At 36.1% G+C, this 22,321-nt stretch overlaps 1 protein-coding gene across 1 annotated transcript in view; it reads right to left on the bottom strand.

The window, feature by feature from the left end:
* sema4f (sema domain, immunoglobulin domain (Ig), transmembrane domain (TM) and short cytoplasmic domain, (semaphorin) 4F) overlaps positions 1–22,321 on the bottom strand; it is a 59,997-nt gene that overhangs the window by 12,104 nt on the left and 25,572 nt on the right. The window lies entirely within an intron of this gene.

Raw genomic sequence — 22,321 nt, 5'->3', positions numbered from 1 at the left:
AAAGACAAAAAAGACCCCCCCCCCACACACACAATTTAGTATGTATTGTGTCCTCATAAACCATGCTCATGTTGTAATACCCATGTCATTATACACGTGTGTCCTCATAAAGCAAATAAACCTGTACAAACACACACACACACACAGTTTTTTTTACTTTACAATCTGTAAAACTGTATTCCCCTATTCTATCCCTACCCCTAAACCTACTCCTCATGCAAAACTATCTGCTATTTTATATATATTTTTAAAAATTTAATTCTGTATGATTTATTCTGTATGAGTTATAAGTTGTTTTCCTCATGCGGACCAAAAATGTTCCCACAAGGTCAAAAATTACTGATATTACTATACTTGTGGGGACATTTGGTCCCCATAATGCAGGGAATACCAGGTACACACATGCACACAGACATATTTACAATGAGCTGAGCGTGGATGAACAGTCTTTAATACAGCAAGATAAGCACCTCCTTCTAAAGCTAATATCTGACAGCTGCCAAGCCAAATGTGTCATGTTATAATACCTCACTAATACTCTGTAACACACAAGGATGCACAAACCGGACCTAAGATATACTGCACACTTTACCTTCAACAAACAACACCTAACAAACACGTACAGCACAAGTAGCCATTTTATATGAAATGCAACTGTAAAACCCTTTATACAGCTAAAGATATTTCTAAGGCCATCTGCAGACACAAATGACAAAAAAGCTCCTGTGTTATCCAATGATGTCAGAAGAATGCCTCAGCAATTTTCTTTGCATTCATCAAACCTGCTTTTCAACATCCAAATCGGTTTTAGAGCTCAAGCTAACATACAAACAGTTAACACTTCTTCTCCATCCAACTCTCTCTCAATCACTATCTGCCAACAACAAACCCCACCCTCTTCCATCATTTCTAGCTGTCATTCCCAATGAGTGACACAGAGAAGTAAAAAGTGAATGATGGAGGCAGTAGACGGAAACAGACAAAGACCTTGCTTTAGGCAAGGTCCTGCTAAATGTCCTCATGTCACTCTCCAATTCTTTTTTCCTCAAGGACCTTCCAGAAATGCTTCCCCCTACTCTGCTGTGCATACCGATGTGTTGTTGGTTCCTAGAGCTAGACCATCTGCCCCCGATCCCCCAAACCATGCGCCAATCCCTTACAACTGTGTGTCTGACCACTCGCCCGTGAGGGAGTATTTGTGTGTGTGTGTGTGAGAGAGAGAGAGCGAGAGAGAGACTGAGTGTGACTGAGACAGACAACGAAGACACATTTAGAGATGCTCAGCAGGAATTGATGCAAGAACAAATGTTCAAAATTCTCTTTCAGTCTTACACACACACACACACACACACACACACACACACACACACACACACACACACACACACACACACACACACACACAGGCAAGTTGAAATGGTAAAATACAGAGCAATGGATCTTGTCACTAAGGCTCCAGCGCCACACTGTCATAGGCTGATACAGCAGCCAAAGCCAACCTCCCGTCATTAATCATTCATTCAGTCTCAGCACATTAATCATGAATGACGAACGAGAGAGGGGGTAAAAGAGGGGAGATGAGGGCAGGAGGGAATTCGGTATGCTGGTCTCTCCTCTTAACATTCTGTAAAATATTTTCTTTCTCCTTTACCTCCAAAAAATCGTATTGCTTTCCATCATTGTCTTTCTCTGCAGTGTTGTATGGCCACACAGTGTGTTCAGTGGGCAGCATAAATGCTCTCTGATTGGCTCTGGCTGCTGAGGGATTTTGGGAATTGCCGTTTTAGACGGAGAGGGGTTCACTACTGCTGAATAATGTACACTAAAACTGAATCTGTCAATCACAGAGAGAAAGACGGCAATAATATTCCAAAAACTAGCTTACAGGGTTAATGTAAATAGAATTAGCTACAGACAGAAATAACACTATAATGGAATACATGATCTTGATTGAGGTTTTTGCAGTTTCTTAACATGCTTTTGCATCAGGGTTTTGACAGGGTTTATTTTGTGAAAATGAGCTCCAATATGTCAAAAAAAAACAAAAGTAGGTTTTCTAGCACTAATCTACAAATCTAAAATTACTGTATCAGACATAATATATTTGAACAATTTTACAAAAATAGTGTTTAAAGCATGACATTTCTAAGTACAAAAAAATTGCAATTCTCACTTTGTTCTTCTCAAATCTCATAGTTTTAACTAAAAATTTGGTGGTCACACAAGGTCTAAACGCATAAGTTCAAATATTTCAAAGCACCCAATGCTCACATTTGAACCTGAAATTTGCACATATAAATATATGATCAGAACTCCATGTAGCTCCTGTATTACTCTCCCCTGGAAATGAATGACTTTTGGTCTGTGGTTTGTGTGAGGTAGTGAGAAGGCAGCTTTACGCTGTCTGTTAATGAATGTTTCTCTATGTGTCAACAAGGAAAACCCCGGCATTGCTCATACACAGACTCTAATTATTCACCTGGTTTAATTTTCCAGTAGCCCTTCAACCTTGACTCATCCAAGATGGCCATTCCTGCTGTGGTTTCCCCACGGGGAAATTTCTGAAGCTTATCTGCTGTGTCAGAAGTAATAGAGAGAATAAAATGCTGAAGCCATGATTTATGATTTATTCCTCATGATCGCTTCATGGTTACTGTGGAGACTGCAGATGCAGCTGAGTGGCTCAATTGATAAAGCAAATTCAGAGAGAGAAAAAAAAGATGGATAGCAAAGAAAAGCGAGACTTCTTGCGAGACGAATGTAATAAATGTCACCTCATGCAATTCAAACACCATAAAAAGTCTGGTGTGACTAATTACAAAGGTGGCGACAGCACACCAGACATGGCTGTAAATGATGTCATTCTGGGTCATGGCTTGCTATATAATTATGATTCATGAATGACATTGTTTGATTATCCTTTAAAATACTGAAATGGTGGAGAAAGTATAGTGCACTATACACATTAATCTAAAATCACAGTCACAGTGCACATTTAAAATTGAAACAGATATTTAACACATGGCTTTGAAATAGAACAGATGCACATCAATCAAACAGACATAAGAAACACACTCCTGTCTCTTCTGGAAAAAAGCAAACGTGTCAAGTTATCCCAGGTAATGGAGCATATAAAAACTGTTAGTATCATCTCACAAGCGTCACATCATTGATAATCATCAAGAAAACTTCTAACATTTCTTTAAACAATGATGCAACTGATACCTATGAGTCACAGGAAATACTTCAGCCAACTGACAAACACATATCGTTACTTTCCTGAGGTTAAAAGGGAGATTAAGTCCTACAGCTCATATTTAAAAGTAATTGTAGAGTTTTATTCCATTGCAGGGCACTGGGTTTATGTGAGTGTGTGTGCTTCTCCTGCTTCTCTATGTATAGGACTTTGAGTCTGATTGTTGTGGACAGGTTGTATGACAACAGTCTGGTAGTGGGCTGTGTATATGTTTGCTAATGTAGCTCACTATCAGTGTCTATCACTTCATGTCAGAACGCACTGAGGTTATTTTCCACCTGTCAACATTTACAGAATGAAAATCAATTGTATAGTTCACTGTTACCATTTACAGATCATTCTGAATACTGTTACAGCAGAGACACACTGAATTGGGATGAATTCAGTAGCATTTCATCTAGTCTTCATTATATATATATTTTTTTTTCATATACTGTTCAGTTCAAAAGTTTGGGATTGGTAATATTTTTTAATATTTTTGAAATAAGTTTCGTATTCTCACACAGGCTGCATTTTGTTTAAAAATACAGTAAATATAGTAATATTGTGAAATATTACAACGGCAAAGCTGAATTTTCAGTAGTCTCTAGTGTTCAGTTATAAGATCCTTCATACATAATTTTACTGTATTGATTTGGTGCTCAACAAACAAACAGTACAGTTACAGAACGGTAGTGTAACTCTACATCCTTTTCACAAAACTGGATTCTCTCTCTAATTAATGTGTATTGAAGATACATTTGATCAGTCTATTTAACCCAAGACACTGGTATTGCTAATGATATCCTATGCTAATTGAGCTAGACAAAAATACTCTAAAGAAAGATTTCCAAATGAGGTCTGACTTGACCACCCACAAGGGGCTGTTTGACATAATCTGTAATGACAGGTGGCCTGGAGGGGAGAGTGTAAAAACATCAGGGTTAACTTGACTCGACTGCAGACAGGCTAAGGGTTTGGAGTGTGGTGAGAGTCTGTGAGTAACAATAAAATATAGCAGCTCCACTGAGTGAATTTCTCAGGCCAATAAACAAACAGAGGAAGTAAACTGCAAACACTCTCCTCACTCCTGAGAGTGTGATTGATAGATGAACTCAACAGCTGTACAGAAACAAATAAAAAAAAAAAAACTTTAACAGCTGTGTCAAGGAAAACACCAACCTTGAGCTTTCTTGCAGTTACACCAAGGGCTAGACAATATAGTAAAAAATGTATCTGGATGTACAAATGTTTAGAGATGTGTATTAGTAAGTACAGATCTTACTTATGAAAGTGAGGATGGATCACAAAACAAATTTAATGTTATTTAATGTTAATGGCCAAATAAGAAGTGCATTTAAAAAAAAATACAATTTATGTGCAATTTTAGGTTGCACTTTAATTTAAGGTCCAATTCTCACTACTAATAAACCATTAACTATGACTTTTGCCTCAATATACTCCTAAATTTCTGTTTATTAATAGTTAGTAAGGTAGTTGTTATGTTTAGGTATAGGGTAGGATTAAGGAGGTAGAATATAGTTATATAGCCATAATTCATATGTGCTTTATAAGTATTAATAAACATCCAATATGTTAATAATAGCATGCTAATAAGTAACTAGTTAATAGTGAGAATTAGTCCCGATACTAAATCCAATTTTATATCACCAAGGAAATCACTGGATACTGTGAATATCTGATAGACAGTATCTCCAAGCCCCAGTTCCATTGTTTAAAAACTCAGCTTTGGAAACTTGGTTGAATTAAAGTTCATATTTCTAACAATCAGCATAACACTGATCTGTGTGTGCTGTTCGTACAGTGATTATCTTATCATCTTTCACCCTTTCCTTTCTCTAGTTTTCATCAGTCACTCTATACAGAATGGCTCATGTCTCTGAAAAACCTGCTCTTTTAACCCACACACATACGCACACACACACACACACACACACACACACACACACACACACACACACACACACACACACACACACACACACAGAATAACGAAACACAGCTGGCAGATAGACGTTCACCAGCTGCACATACAGTATGGCTGCTGGCGTGTGTGTGTGCTGCAAAGTTTAACAATAGAAGGTTACATTGTATTGTATTCTATTGTTATGTTCAGTGTTGGGGGTAACGCATTACAAGTAATGCGAGTTACATAATCAGATTACTTAGATTACTTAAAGTAACGCATTACTTTTTAATTTACATGAAAATATCTGAGTTACTTTTTTAAAAAAAAGTAACGCCAGTTACTTTGTTTTCCCATGTATTGACTGACAAGTCTTCTGTCCCCATATTGAGAGAAATTGAAAGTATAAAGGCGTTGTGTGCGCTGTGTGAACATGATGCTACTGTAGTTCTAGACTAAATGTGAATGTGCATTAATTCATCCAACTCGCAAAAAAGCAGATTTAGTATTCATTAAAATGAATTAAAACAGTGAAATGCAAACTCAGAATATGACGCAAACCTGCAATAATTAAATATGTTAAAAACACAAATGTGTCTAATCCCATTTTATCAACCAGTGTCTTTGCTGCTGACCATTGATGATCCAGATCAACCATACTAATAAGCAAAAATGACTTTAGATAAACTAACAATTGTGCTTCATTGTTTTTTTTATTGCTGAAGAGTGTTGAACCTTCTTCTCCTGCATTCTACTGTACAGACGTGAATTTACTTTTCCTTCAGCCCGAGGTTTATTCATTACACTTTTTGGTGTGAAAGGGCTTTTGCTATAAAAGAACTTCTTACATTAAAAACAATCAAGCCATGCTCATATTTAAAAAGTAACGTGAAAGTAACGCAATATTGTAATGCATTACTTTTAAAAGTAACTTTCCCCAACATTGGTTATGTTAATTATAATTAGCATGTAGACTAACTCTAATAGCTGTACTTCATCAGGGGGAACTTTTTTGCCCACAAAAAAAAACAAACAAACAAAAAAAAAACAGCTAGCTCAAAATAAGACACATGCACACACAGATACAATACCACAAACTATTTCCACTGTCTGCATGCATCCGACCACACAGACATATATGTGGACACAGTTAACCTGGCTCATATCAGTTACACAGATTATACATATACTCACAGATTCATGTGCTGGACAAATACATGACAGATTGACTTAAGATACATTGACTTAAGAGAGACTATTGTCCTTTGCTCTGTATGTGTGTTTGACATTAGCTAACTGCTTGTATTGTTACACCGAAGTGCATTGTGTGTGTGGTGATTGATGGAAGAGGTCAGTCACTGATCAACATCCTGTTCACAACAGAGTATGTGTGTGTGTGTGTGTGTGTGTGTGTGTGTGTGTGTGTGTGTGTGTGTGTGTGTGTGTGTGTGTGTGTGTGTGTGTGTGTGTGTGTGTGTGTGACAGCAGCAAAGAAAAGGAGGCACGACTCATGCGTGCATGTCACACTGGGCTTAAATAGGTTGCATTGTCTTCTAGTGATCCTTCCATTCTTCAAATGCTTCCGTTGGGCTAGTTATTTGTAACATTTCATTCATCGCTGTGTTTTTATGTAGTTTGTTGTCAGTTAGCATGCACATTATTGCAAAGACAACGGAATAAACTGAGGAGATATATTTTAACAGTGATAGAACAGGAAGATCAAGTAATTATTACTTAATATCCTTCTATTTTATTTACATTATTAATCCCTGATTAATGTGCATAAACTATAAATAACTATAATTGTGTCCAACCAAAGGAAAATGGACTGTTTGGGATAATGATTTTTGCAATAGCATTTGGTGCCACTAGTGCCAGGGAAATGAACAATTTCACTGTTAAAACCTCTGACTTCTTGTCATTTATCACATTCTGCAAGAATGCAAGTTTTTTTCCTACATTAATATTGCTGTCTCACAAACACTGTTTGCAATGCTGGGTATTTTCACACTAAAAAAAACACTTCACTAATGTTCCAGTTTACCAGAATCCTTCATTTGCAAGTGCTGTGAACATCACACTTACACGCACAAACAATTAACAAATGCACATACAAAGAACTTGCTTGTTCACTGTCCATAGCCTAAGGACTACTGCTAATTATTGCATGAATATTTGCTATAAAAATTTATTTGATTATGATTTGTACCCAAATTATGCAACATATTCTGAAATTTGAAATATATTATATTTAGAATTTGGTTTGATTTGATGATTTTGTTATGGTTCATAATTTATCAATCAAAAATAGAAAAGATCCCAAATGTGACAATAGTTCAATCCTTCAAAAACACGTTTTGCATTCACAGTACATTCATTTTAAAGATGTGCTATAGATCAATGAAACTATCAATGAAAATCAATATGTCAGAATGGTATTTTGTATGTACTGTATCTGGTATGAAACACACTGGCTATTAATGTAATAACTGTTATTGGTAATTAAATTAACATTCAAAATTCAAAATTTTCAGCAACCTACAAGTATTTCCACACATACAGTAGCCACTAAACCTACGCTAATCTATGCTAAGGCTAAAATCAACTGTGCTTTCTTTGGCTTAGTGCTGGAGTCTACAAAATCTCAGCGCTTTGGCTTTCAGTGATGCTCTTTGAAAGTGTCTTCAACAGAGGCAGTTAGCAGCTCCTCCAGAGAGCTGAGATTACAAGACTTCAGACTAGAACAGAACTGAGGAAAGCAGTCAGCAGACAGACAGAAAACTGGACATACACAGTATTTTGATAAATGGACGAGTGGGCACTCCTTCCTCAAATCCAATAATTTAGGACCCCTTTATCAAGACCAAACCAGAAACGTGTTCCTCTGAACTCATATTATAGTATGTACTATTTAGATTACCATTAATATTCTTAAAATGGCCATAATAACAATAATTCACATTTTTACTGAAACAATTCAGTGGGGGTGATAAACAACCTTGGTGAGTAGCTTTCCTCGAAAGCATAAAAAGTTTGAAAAGCCTAGAATCTTTATATATTTAATTTTTGACTAATATTTGTCCTAATATCTTTATTTTAAAGCTGCTATTAATACATTTATCAATTGCAAACTTGTAACCTCTCCAAATTCACCTGAAACCGGTTTTAGCACATTGTGCAGTGCACATGTCCCTGGTTGATAATCATTGCATTATGTTTCTGTTTTGTTGTATTTCCCTATACTGGTCTGTTTAGAGAATATGATAAGAGCGTGGGGCCGTCACTAATCGCACTTGCCCTAAATTCATTCCTGCTCAAGAGGATTACAGAAAAGAGTGGGACCAAAGCTCAACTTAAAGCACTTGAACAGCAAAAACTAGCACAGTCTTGATAATTCTTTAAGTACTGAGTTATCTTTGCAGATTATCAATTCATTTTTTCAGAGATTAGAAGCATCTGGACTGAATTAACCAAACATTTGTGCATCTTTTGCACAAAAACCTGCACCTTATTCATTAACTGCCTATTCAGTATAACCACTTCAGCTGATATTTTTATTATGAGTGCAAGTATATAAACTACCATCCTCTTGGTTGTACTCACTCAGAATTCAGATGTTGTATTAATAATAATCAGTAAACCCTTACAATAAAAAGTACCAAGGGAATACAAGGGTAGTGATGGTATTAAATGCTAACATAATTGAATGAGCCTGTCCTCCAACAAAAAACGACCATATAGGTCGTTTGTGCAAGCACCTTATTACGACCTATATTTACGTTTTAAAGTTAAGCGGCCTCTAGCGGGCGTAAAAATAATGACAGTATCGCGTTGCGTCTGTCGTCAAGAAATGACGTATAACGTCATTACCAATCAAAACGCACGTTTATTTAAATGCAATGTGTGGACTTTGTACACCGATCTCACAGTAATTCGTACATATTTTACTAGGTGACTTATTCGTTCGAATGACCACACCTAGCCCCACCCCCTAAACCTAACCCTCACAGAAATCATGCTAAGTTATGATTTATTGAGCATATACATTTTACGTGCACGTCCGTTCTCTGGGATAGAACCCATGATAGCATGATTGCATATCAAGGTATAACGCAATAATCTACCAACTGAGCTACACGAAATGCAAATCACAGTGCAATAAAGAGTACAAAACATTACTATGAAAACGACCTTTTGCCGATAGGGGCGCAATTGTAGTATACGCTCTGATGGGTCGTATTTCTGGGATTTGGACAAACGACCTATATGAGCGTATTAGTTGGGAGGACAGTTTGAATTGAATATGACTGACATATATACCACAGTATTTATTTACAAGGTACTCCAAGTTAGTTCAAAGAATAGGTACCATCTCAAAAAATATTAATCAAAATTAAAATATGACCTACTTCCATTCAGCTCTGGGTCAGTGAGCAAATTAAAAAATGAATTAAAAATATGTTATTTAAAGCAGCTAAGCTGATGCCTAAGCTTTTGACTGTGATATGACTAATGAACTTGTGGTACTATCACATTATTAATCTAATGGAAATTTCAAGAATTTGTGATGCATGAATCCTTATCATCGTTTCCATAATCGTCTCCTCACAACTATGCAATTCTGGACACATATTCAACACATACAGGGCAAGAGCTGTGCTCCTCTGTGACCTTATTAGGACATTGGTACTAAAGCTGGATCCATAAGACAGTGTGTCATTAGGTCATCGGGTCATTTTTAAAGTGGGTCTTAGTCCCACTAAATGCTGGGAGCACAAAACCCAATCTTCAGTCAGACTTGAACACGTGTCTGTCCGTCTGTCTGTGTATCTATTTACCTGCCAATCTGTTTCCATTTATCTGTTAAATACAGATGGTAGAGTGAAACGACAGATGATTTTCAAAGAGAAAAACGTGATATGATCACACAGCAGATGGAGTGATCCATGCATGTCAATCTACGCAGCTTCCTCAAAGGGTTGAGTTCAGAGTTCAAACGGCTGTTGCCATGGATTCAGTTTTCCAAATTTCTAATGTTTCTCCAATGATCAATGTAAACAGCTACTGCAGCAGTCACTAAATGTTTAGCGTCATGCTCATGTCATTTAGAATCACAATGTGCATACTTCTACTTCAAACTAAAGGTACATACTGAACTGATGATGGTAAATACATAGTCTTCCTTTCAATATCAGACAAGAGTTTGGCAACTCATTCTTTATTGCTGCTAGTTTTGTAATGTCTATAAAAATAGTAAATGCATAATTACTATATATTTCCATTAATCCTTTATTACATTGGAAGAATGGAAGTATATAAATTTTGTAGTGACAGAAACAATCTCAAACAAACGATCTTATATTTTACATTCTTCAAAGACGTCACCCTTTGTCTAGATAACAGATCTGCACACTCTGTTCTGTCTCTAAACCAACGTCATAAGGTGCATACTGCGATGCATTTTAAGCAGATTTGAAGGAGTTCCCATATTAAACCAAGTCATTCTTTTCTCTGTATGCACACTAGACACTTTTATAAACACTCCCTGCTACAAAGACTCAATAAGATAATATGTTTACTTGTGCATTGCACTGCAAATCATCTTGCACTCTGTGCTGCTTCCCCTAAAAATATCTCTTTTGCACAATCTCATGTACAGTATTTATGTGAAGTTCTTGTACAGTCTCATTCAGATTATGTGTATGTATAGTCAACTATTTATAGTGTGTGTGTATATATAGTCAGATAGTTAACTATGAATAGGTTTATACATTTTTTTCTTATACTTCTATTGTTTTATGTTTATATTTATGTTGAATTAGTAATAACACCGTTTTCCTGCGAGACATTACATTTCATTCCAGAGCACTATTTGTCCACATATGTAGCAGAATGACAATAAAGCTTGACTCGAAGTAAAAAACCAAGTCACATTTATTTATATAGTGCTTTATAAAATGCAGATTGTTTCAAATCAGCTTCACATTAATAAAGAGGAAAATAACAGTGTCAAAATTGATCAGTTATTAAATAACTTCAATTTGTATGTTGGACAGGTTGCTTTTTCCTAATTTTAGCACTATTTAACTTGTTTATGTTTAGTAACATTTTCAAGCATATGTCTTCAGATGAAGATGTCATGTTTTCTTATGAGAAACATAAATAAGTGTCAAGTGTGTAAAATGTTTAACTGTAGTGTATGTGTCTAATACGTATAAAATACCAATAACATTAGTATCTAGACATACTGTACTACAAAATCATAAATTGCATCTTAATATGACATACACCTTTGTTGTGATTAGAGTATGTGATTCGAACACCTGAAGTATAACATAATTTGAGACTCACTGCATCTGGCATAATATGTAGTATGGATAGTATGCAAATTGAAATGCAGTAAAAAAAAATTCTGCAAATTTCTGCCACAAGGCTGCATGGGACAGTCATATTATCACATGCATCTCAGCCACAGAGCAGAGAACATTTTTAAAAATTGGTTTCTGAGCCTCATTGTTTGAAATCACTATGGGCCATTTGTGGCGCATAATCTCTCATGAAAGTCTCTAAAGACAAGCTTTCATCCTGCAGCTCTCATAAGTCATCTTCTCCCCCCAGTGCCCAGAGCGCTAGATATATTCGACTGAGGATTATCGGTGCGATTTACCACATAAGAGCTGTATATGAAAAGACAAAGGTGATAGAAAGCATGCTATCAAATGCAAACATACAGTGAGGTCCAAACAGAAAATAGAATATGTTTCTATTATGCATAATATATCACGCATTTGATATGATCCATTTTTATAATTTATTAAACTAGAAATATATTATCTGTATAATGTATTTTATAATGAATATTAGCAATATTATTAGCAAAACAGGTTCAATTCAATTCAATGAACTCCACCAGTGTCAAATCTGATTAACATGATCTGAGACGGTCCAAGGAGCATTATGGTAACAATGACTAAACAGTTTGGGTACTAACAACTACTAAACATTCAGTTTTTCCATTAACAACCAATAAACATTTAATTTCAGACACAGTGCACCTAGATGAGTGAAGAGCAATCAAGTGAACAAAAATGCAAGATGCTTCTCGCAACTTTGTTTCATCAGTTTCATTGAAGGATTGAACACAGGAAACACAAAGCGCCTGTGGGGTTTCTAATCATTTCCTCCATTAGTGTTAAATATTAATCTGAGTGTGTTCTGCCCGCCATCTTGAAATCAATGATGAGAGTATTGCACGCACACAGATAGCAGATGGTTTAGTGATGACTCAGTTTTAAGATCGGAATCCAAATTCATCTTGATTCAAAATTCATCAATCTTCTCTCTTACGCAAAATCCTCTGCTCTTTCTGAGTGTCTTTCTCTCTCTCTCTGCCTCCCTCTGCTTTCACTCTTTGGACGACATTCTGAAAGCCACTTGGCCTAAACTGAATTCTCATTTCCGGATACTTGGCACACGTGTTGTATTATATAAAACTCTTTCTCTCTTCCATCATCCTCCTCTTCCCTGTTCCATCCTTGTCTAATCATTTACCCATTAATCAATGATCGGATGACCTCTGATTTTTCTTTATTGAATTAGGCAGATGTTGTGTAGGTTTGCTAACTTCACTAAATTGACAGAGGGTCATGGGACCATGGCCCACAAATACCAAAATCTCATAAAAACAAAAAGGTATAGGAGAAGTGTAAAATGGTAAGACTGATGTGAGACAAGTGAACTCAAAGGAAAAGAGAAGATATTATTGCTGTGGCGTATCCATCCCCAGAGTGCAACGCTAGATTAAACTAATGAAACACTCTTGATAATCACCTCTCCAAAAACTACAGAATAAACTCACAGCGCCTGTTAATAAGAATAGTTCCTGTTAATCCCTCCTTCCTTCCTTTACTATTATCGCTCTTTCTAATATATAATTTATCAATTATAAATGAGCATTGCTTTAAGCCAGTGAATGGCAGTTATTGTATTCTCACTTGTCTTTTGTCTCTCTCTCTCTCTCTCTCTCTCTCTCTCTGTCTCTCTCTCTCACACACACACACACACACACACACACACACACACGTTCACACACACACACACACACACACACAAACAAACACAATGTTAAAGAGAGAAAAAGAAAATTGGCATTCGTTCAATTACTCAATATTCACTTTTATCTTGTCATCAAATTTCATTCACCACAACAAATTTCATACCAACACCTCACTGTAAAGTACAACATCTTGTTTGTTTCTTCCACTGCATCAAGATTAAATGGAGAACAAACAGACTTTCGCCTAAGTCTCCTGCTTCTACTGAGAAAAAGTAAATATCACATATTATTATTAAGTTTCAGAAAAGAACTCAACGCTGTCTCTAACTGTGCTCAGATTTGCCAAGATCAAAGTCTGTGATCAAAAGTGACTTCAATATGATCTCACTATTGACTATTTCTTATTAAATTCTTTCAAAATCATATCTGAATTACTCTTCATATTCTTTTTAAAGCTCTACAATCTTCACTTTAGCATTTGTCTATTTTTATTTCTCATAAGAAATGTTAGGACTGTTCACACCAAGGACGATAATTCTAACGATAACTATTAAAACCTTTTAAAAATAATTCTAATTCTGTGAGAACCTGAGTGAAGTCCAGGTGTGGAGTTATCTTTAATTGACAACAGGGGAATACACAATGGAAACAATGAACGAAAAGCACACAAGGAATATACACAGGGAAATGGTAATCTCGGAGAGTTTGAATCTAAACAGCAACAGGAACATAAATGAACACTAAACATTACTGAGACCAGACAATGACTGTATGGGTGAGTGATGTTTATGTGTAGACTATGATTGTGCAATAATAGAGAACACATTCAGGTGATTCATCTGTGGAATGTAAGCATAGTGATAACAGTGATGGTGAAGACAGGTGCTAATATAGTTATTCTTATAGTTATGTTCCAGGTGTGAATGGGAATAAACACTAAGGAAAAGGCTGGTAAATGAAGCAACCCAGATCTATGTTAGTTTTTAAAAAACAACCTCTGAGTAACTTTGGTTTAACATCTAAAAAACTATGACCTGAAATTGTGAGCAGCTCTGGAAAGTCTGTTGTAAATGAGTACAAATGGAGATGACTTCCAAACATTAATATGGTGAAGACCGGAGACTCAACACAGACAGGAGAGCTACCGATGATCATTAGCGTATCTGAAGGCAATTCTTGGATGACTGGGTTTTCAGTAATATCACAGTGATTTATGAGGCTGTTATATAAAGAATTTTTCCACAATGATGATGAAATCTAAATTTTCCACCTGTGGCAAGTTAATATAAGCAGGCAGATGTCTGGAGACCTTGGAATGGGACATAACAATGTCATGCTTCACCGATAACCCAGAAGAATGAGCAAGTCAGACATAACAGACACACACATCAACTTACTCTATCTGTTTTTCTCCATTAAAAAACAAAAAAAAATGCCTTACACATAACCTACTGTTCAAAAGTTTGGTGTCAGTAAGATTTCTTTTTAATGTTTTTAAAATAAGTCTCTTATGCTCGCCATGGCAGTATAGACAGTAATATAGTGAAATATTATTACAGTTTAACATAACTGCTTTCCATTTTAATAGATTCAAAAAATCAAATAAATCAATGTTAATCATGTCACATGATCCAACAAACAAAACTCCCGACTGTATTGTGCATCACTCTTCAGAAATCATTCTAATATGCTGAGTTGGTGCTCTGAAAACATTTCTTGTTATTATCAATGTTGAAAACAGTTGTGCTGCTTTTGTGGAAACTGTAATATTTATTGTTTCCGTATTCTTTGATGAAAAGAAAGAAGACCTGTATTCATCTGAAATATAAATCTTTTGTAACATACGTGTTTTTTTACAGTTACTTCTGATCAATTTAATGAATAAAAGTTTTAATTTATTTAAAAAAAAAACAATCTAACTCACCCTGAACAGTAGTGCACATATATAAACCTCTTACATAAACCACTGTTCAGACTGCTAAACACACTCCCCACACACATGCAGACACAAGACGCCTTATGATTCAAATAAAATCAAAAGTCACATCTGTGACTCATTCTGGTCCACCTTTGTGTGTGGTATAAAACATCTTTAAAGCACATGCCATGAGCTCCAGAAATTCTGGGTTCAGGATGGCCACAAAGCAGACAGTCAGAGTCACTCAGACAGACAACAACGGGCCTGATGGACAAAACTACTGCACATGTCTGAATCTATTTGTAGTAACCATTTTCATACAAGAGTCAAGTGTTGATGTGTTTGACGGGAAGAGAAAGACTCTTCAAGAGCACTTAGATGCAATTTTGCCATGAGACACAATGAGAGACGCATTTCTGTAGGGTGCAGATTCATCAATACATACTCCCTTTCGTTACACACACACACTCACATCACTTCCCAAAAGCTAGCAAAGTTACTCATTGTTCTTCATTTCATAAAAAATGGCAGAGGGGAACAGAGCCCCTCTGTCCATTATAGTGTGTGTTTGTGTGTGTGTGTGTGTGTGTTTGAACCATGGGAGGAGAAACAGCCTGTCCATTAAGTACAATTTTCCAGGGATTTCACGGCTCTTCTTTTCAATGAGATCGTATGGAGCTACATATCAACCAGAGCAAACTAATAGACATATACGTGCGTGTGTGTTCAACAAAGCACATTTTAATTCGTCCCACGTCATAAAACACCAACCAGCTATACTAACCTCATATAAGGGATGCTGTGTCCCCATTCACCCCCACATCCACACACATTCATTTGAAAGCAGACCAGAACAGCAGCCTGTTTCACGTCTGCAGAGCATTGAAGCCTCGGGCCAAGGAGGGTTTAATCTACTGCATCTGCTATATTTGTCTTTGCTTAAAAATGTGGGGTGAAGTCTAGCTTAGTCAAGGTTATGTTTAAGACTGTGTTTGTGTATCTGTGCATCTTTAAAGCTACTGTATGTAATTTCCGTACTGCTAGTGGCAATAAACAGAACTACAAAAACAGATTTTCACATTTTCTGAAAGCAAATGGAGCTTGAATGTAAAATGTGTTGTCACCTTGCTAGAGCATTCTGGATGGTTGTTAGGGCATTTCTGAGATGTTCTGGGTGGTCGATAGTTGGACATATGTAAAAAAGCACCCGCTCTCATGTCTATATTTTTTTTAAATATAAATAGATATATAGATAAAATATATATTGCAAAAATTATCTTGGATATTTATATAAAACTAGATAAGTAAAGTTTGTAGACAAACTTTAAGTTGGCTTGAAAAAGCCTTGCCAGAAAATTTGACGTAGTTTTAAAAGCTCGCAGTCTGAAAGTTTTCAGTTTGAAGTAGTTTGAAAGTTAAAATAGTTTTAAAGATTAAAGTTCTAACATTACCAACACAATACAAACAATCATAAAAAAAAAAAAAACAACATATTACTACGATAACAGAGGTGCTAGCAAGGCTATGTATTGAGTGAGTCAAAAGAATAAAGTGAAAAAAATAAATAAGTAAAAAACCTGGAGGCATGTTGTGGGCGGGGCTAAAGAGTAACGAGCATGCACAGCTTTTGCATAGCAGTCATGCAAGCTGTGACAATGATATAAATAAATCACTAACAAAATCTTTATTGACTTAAATTTTACTTAATTGTTTTTTTAAAAATTCATCACCAAAATGCTATGAAACTTCCATAGCTGGAGAAGTGCCCATATAAGGAATTCCAACCCTTTATGATGTCATACAGGGCCAGACTCGAAAAAACTTTACGAAAATTATACGAACCCTGAAAGAGTGTATTTGGCACAGAAATACTCCATCATATGTCCAACTCGTGTTTTGAAACTCTGGCCATATTTGACATGAGAATCCGACTCTTTAACAGTTTAAATAAGTCAGAATGCATGAAATAGCATTAGACCTCCCCTTTTAGATTACTAAACACAGCATAAGGAACTAAACTGCTGTGTTTACTGTTCACCTCTAAATTTAAATTTTCACTTCTCGTGTTTCTTCTTCTGTTCCTTTTTTACTATTTTTGTGAGCATTCTGTGTCTGGTCTGCTTGCTATTTGACTATCACCTATTTTCTTCTCGTTCTAACGCACAACCTCATCTATTCTGTGCTTTTTTACCATTGGCTTCCCCTGACCTCCTCATTCCCTTTTTCTGCCACGTCTCCCTCTTCTGGGTTCACACAAATCTGAGTGGCTCTATTATCCCTATCCTATCCCATGCCAGCGGGAAGCCTCTCCTGGGAATCTCATCCCTGTCCCTCATTAGGGTTTCACACTCAGACACAAAAAGCTCAGGGACATTAGTGAAGCTGTGCAGGACTTTGCTGTGGGCTGCAAACAAAATGCAGAGGAAAAACTGTGAGGAAAAACTTTTGTCTTCTAGCTCCACAGGAGGTCGAAATCAAGCCAGTACTGCAGGAGAACAGCTTGGTGGAGAGAAGTCAAGTGTAGATGAGAAATGGAGAGAGCTGGAACCAGTGACTTTTAGAAGAAAAAAAACTGAACTGGAAAAAATAGTGATTATTAGTTAGTCTCAGCATCAGATATCTCCACAAACTGCCTACAGTCTACTCACTGATAATTCAATGGATATTGCACACAAAACTGGACCGCACTTGTGAAAATCACAAGCTCCAATCAGACTGTGACCCCTAGACTTCTGGGAGTCAATGTGAACTAGATCTTATCAAATTGTTTTTAAATGTATACACTATCTTTTAAAAGTCTTTTTAAACTCACCAAGGCTGCAATTAATGGTTCAAAAACTCAGTAACAGACACACAAACAACAAATGTATTCAACAAATGTGTCCATTTAAGGTATCTAACTATGTCCCCTATGCATACTTAAGTATTTAAAGCAAATTATCCTTTAAGAAGCTAGGTCCAAAATAGCATTTCACACTTGCCTCGCACAAACACACAAAATAGATTTTCTGGTATCTCTCAGCTCATCGAAAACTCAAGCATGTAAATCAAGCATTTAGAAAGGCACAGAACACTCTTTAGTAGAGTAAAGCAAATAAAGCTTATAATAATAAATAATATTAAAAAAAATTAAATTTCCTCCACAGCAGCCATTAGTCTTCAGTGTCTCATGATTCTTCAGAAATCATTCTACAATGCTGCTTTAGTGAATTTAAGAAATTTAGGAATTTCTCGTTATGACATTATGTTAAAAACAGCTGATATTTTTGTGAAAACCATGTGTGCGTGTGTACACATGTACAGCTTTATCCTCCATTGTGGGGACCAAATGTCCACACAAGGGTAGTAAAACCTGTCATCTTTGACACTGTGGTCCACACAAGAGAAATAATGTTAAAAACACTGAAAGATGTTTATTTTAAAATGTAATGTAATTTGTAATGGAGGCTTGAGCCTTTAATATGCAGACTAATTATGAGAAAGACAGAGAGAGAGAAGCGTGTGTGAATTGCCTGAGTCTGTGTGTCGCTCTACAGTGTTCAGCAGCAGCTCTACCAATAGCCAGTAGGCCTATTAAAGTTTGACTTCTTCAATAACAGCGATGTTACCACCTCCTTGTTGAAAAAATGTAATGCTTTTTAGTTTTGCAAAACTATTTTATATATAAAGTCGCAGTGCGGCGCTGACAAGTTTCTGTGTGCATTTGATCCACATGTGCATGAATGTGAGTTTATTTGGGTGCGTTTGTATGTCAAATAGCAGGAGAAAAAAAAAGATTCACAGATATTAGAACATAATTTCAATGCAAAAAGATGGAGTAAGTTTGTCGTATTTATCCTGTTGTTAGTTATATTTATTTTCTTGGTTATTTTGGGGGTTTTGGTTCTTTTGCTGTTATAGGTAAAATAAAAATTATTTCCTTATTGTAATTGCCCCATCCCCCGCACATGTGAGAATAGGCACATGCCTATGCATAAATAGGGCCCTCTATGTGTTAATATATTTATCCTCAGTGTGGTTTTCACAAACTTTGCTTTCTATTGCCAGTACAAATCATAAGCTGAAAAAGACCAGACATGCATATCATCATTCTTCAGCTTTAGACTTTCTGAATAATCACCAGCACAGAGGATGTTAAAATCTCCAAACTTTTTTTTTTACCTCTTTGAATAAAGTAAGTTATTGTTAGACTGACTGCTTTTGACCTTAAAAGGAGATTTTGAAGAGGCAACATAAATACAAAAGTATTTTATCTCTGTACTCAGAAATAGTCAGTTTATCTATATTATTTATTGTCTGCTTTCAGTAAAAAGCAGAGAAAGGCAGACAATATTTTGCATATCACTACTGATGGAGCAGTTGCCAAAGAGGGACAAACTAAACAAACAAATGAAAATGATCATGGGGAAAAAAATGAATGCAGTGGGGAGTCATTCTTTAAAGCAGCATGAGATGGTTTATGATGAAATGCAAATAAGCCATCTGCAGGTGTAGAACAAGCTTTTTTCTGGTTGAGCAGATTCAGACAACAGGAGACTAAAAACATGACCTGGGTCACAGTGAGAGGACATGTCAGTACAATTACAACTAAAATCCAAATGAAAGTTTTTCACAGAGACTCTCCGTGCTATTGCCACTGATGATCAAGCATAGAGTAGCAGTGTTAACATGTATGAGAGACATAGTGACAGTAAAAGCAGCTTATATTGCAATATCAGGCTGAAAAGTTTACATTAAATTTCAGTAAATATTAATTAAAAATCTACAGCAGGACAAAATGATCTGCAACAGCATGGAAGGGGTAGAATAACATTCTAGGAAGAATAATAGCTTTTACACGGTGAACAGTACCGAAAGCACAATTTTAGTCAAAGACTGTAGAAACAGAAATAGAATTTAGAAGAAGAACTGAGAGGAGAAAAAGAAAGATGAGAGGTGGTGGAAAGGAGAAATTACCTTGAGAAAAACCCCCAAGATAAATGAGGTCTTAATGTTTTTCTCATGCACTCATCAACCTACAGAAACAGAGTCGAAACACAGAAGTTCATGATAAGATGCTATCAAACAGCTACCTGAAAGAGAAAGAAAACCCTTCCCTTACAGTCACATCCTTCAGCAAACAGGACAAAAAGTGCACCATAAAAGTTGTTCAAATGACTTGCACTTGTGTTTCAAGTAGCTTTGTGTAAAGAACAGACCAAAATGTAAGTTGTTATTTAATGATAATCTTTCTTTCCAGTGAGCTGTTGAAGTCAGCATTTCTAAATGCATGTTCTTGATTGTGAATGCTGATTTTTTTTTTTTTTTTTTTAAACATTATAATTCGACTTCTCCAGTCATTTAGTCCACTTAAACCACCTCTGTCTTACTATTGACTCCAGATCTGCTTCCACCAAATCAGAAACTGATGGATAGAACAGTTCCTGGAATACATTTTTTTTTTCTTTTATACAGTTAATACACACTATACAGTTAATACACACTTAATATACATTTTTGTCCAGTTGGAGCTTGACAATTAAAGTCACTGTAAACTCAAAAAAGAGTGGTAAAAATATACATAGAAAATAGTAAAATTTCTCAATTTCTGTGCTCCACAGAGGAAATAGCATACAGGTTTGGAACAACATGAGGGTAAGTAAATAATCACAGGACAAAAAAGGGTGAACTATTCCATCTAGAAGCTATTTTGACAGTAACACTGCCACTTTGCCTCTAAACTATGAACTGTTTGAGGCCTTCATTAGTTTTATCAGCTGATGCTGATCATGAGTTGTTTATTAGCCGCCTCATGAAAAGGAGGATTCATATCATATGATGCTAAATAACAGGGGCGTTTTTTTTTTCTTTGTTTTTTTTTCTCCAGGAGGTTAAAACACAAAAGTATTTGTTTGAGGGAACACAGGTGCTGAGCACACAAACCATAGAGACTCAGACATAAGATTGAGCTTGTCATCAGATACTGGATTAAAATTGTATTACTCAGTGTCCTTAATTGTTTAGAGCAGTAGATGTTTATGTCAAACATTTTGGAACAGTGCATATTAGCACAGTGCAAGTTTCCTGAGTACTGTATAATGACACACAGAAGTCTTACGTGAGCTATCATCCTGTCTACTGCCTAGACAGTTTCCTTCTAAGGCAACATCCTAATCATCATGGAACCTATCTTAATATAAGGCCTGTTTCTGACACGTCAAACAAATAGACTGATGGTAGAGCTGAGCAAATTTTCAATTCACCATATTGATAAGCTAACAACGCAATACTATAATAGTCATTAAAAAAAAGAAAGAAACAAAGAGCATTCAATTATTGAGTGAAGTTGTTTGTTTTTATTTATAAATTTCAGCACTGAATTAAATATAGTTATAATAATGGACAATGCATTTTGGGATTGCAGTCTCCACACAGTATACATATGACAAAGCCTTAAATTTGGTCTAAAATGGGGTACCTTAAACCGTTCTTTACCACAGGAGACCACTTTTGGGTCAGAAGCATGACTAGTAGCCTATGCCTTAAAATGTAGTCTAAATATACATCATAGTAGGTTTTAGTACAGAGCTAGCGCACAAGAGTTACATGGTCATGAATCAGATAATTTAAGATTATAACATCTTCCTTACAAAATAGACCAAACTAAGAACACACATAAATGCACCTAACCTTTGCAGCTTAATTATTCGTATACATTTGCAGTGCAAGTAATGCATGCTCCAACAATAAAAAGCAGCACACAAAATTCATGTTTGTCTTCTTAGCTCAATAGCTCCTGGATATGTTCATTGACAGTCAACAAAACCCCCTTTCATGGTGTCTTGTCCATTACACTCAGACATAGACTTTGAGGCTGTGAATATGTCAGACGCCTACATGTCATAAAAGCATCTTCAATGAATAATTCCTGCTTCTCCAGTCTCATCAAAGAGATATAGAGCATGGAAGATAATGGTCACAGTTGGGGAGGGTCCCTCAAAAACAGTCAAATAGGCTAGAGCTGACTCATCTCAGTTTTTCCGAACAGATTAATTCTCTCAGTTAAAATGTGTGAAATGGTATCTTTACGGTGACAGGGCCTTCTAATGCTTCAAAGTATAACACAGGCTCAAGTGCATTCCTGCCCAGCGGTTCTCTTACACTGCAACCATTTATCACAGCCATGCCTATTTCAACTTCATGATC

Source organism: Cyprinus carpio, chromosome B7 (assembly GCF_018340385.1).
Source record: "Cyprinus carpio isolate SPL01 chromosome B7, ASM1834038v1, whole genome shotgun sequence".
NCBI classification, from domain to species: Eukaryota; Metazoa; Chordata; class Actinopteri; order Cypriniformes; family Cyprinidae; genus Cyprinus; species Cyprinus carpio.
The sequence above is the reverse complement of the archived record's forward strand: the minus strand, read 5'-3'. Positions and strand labels throughout refer to the sequence as shown.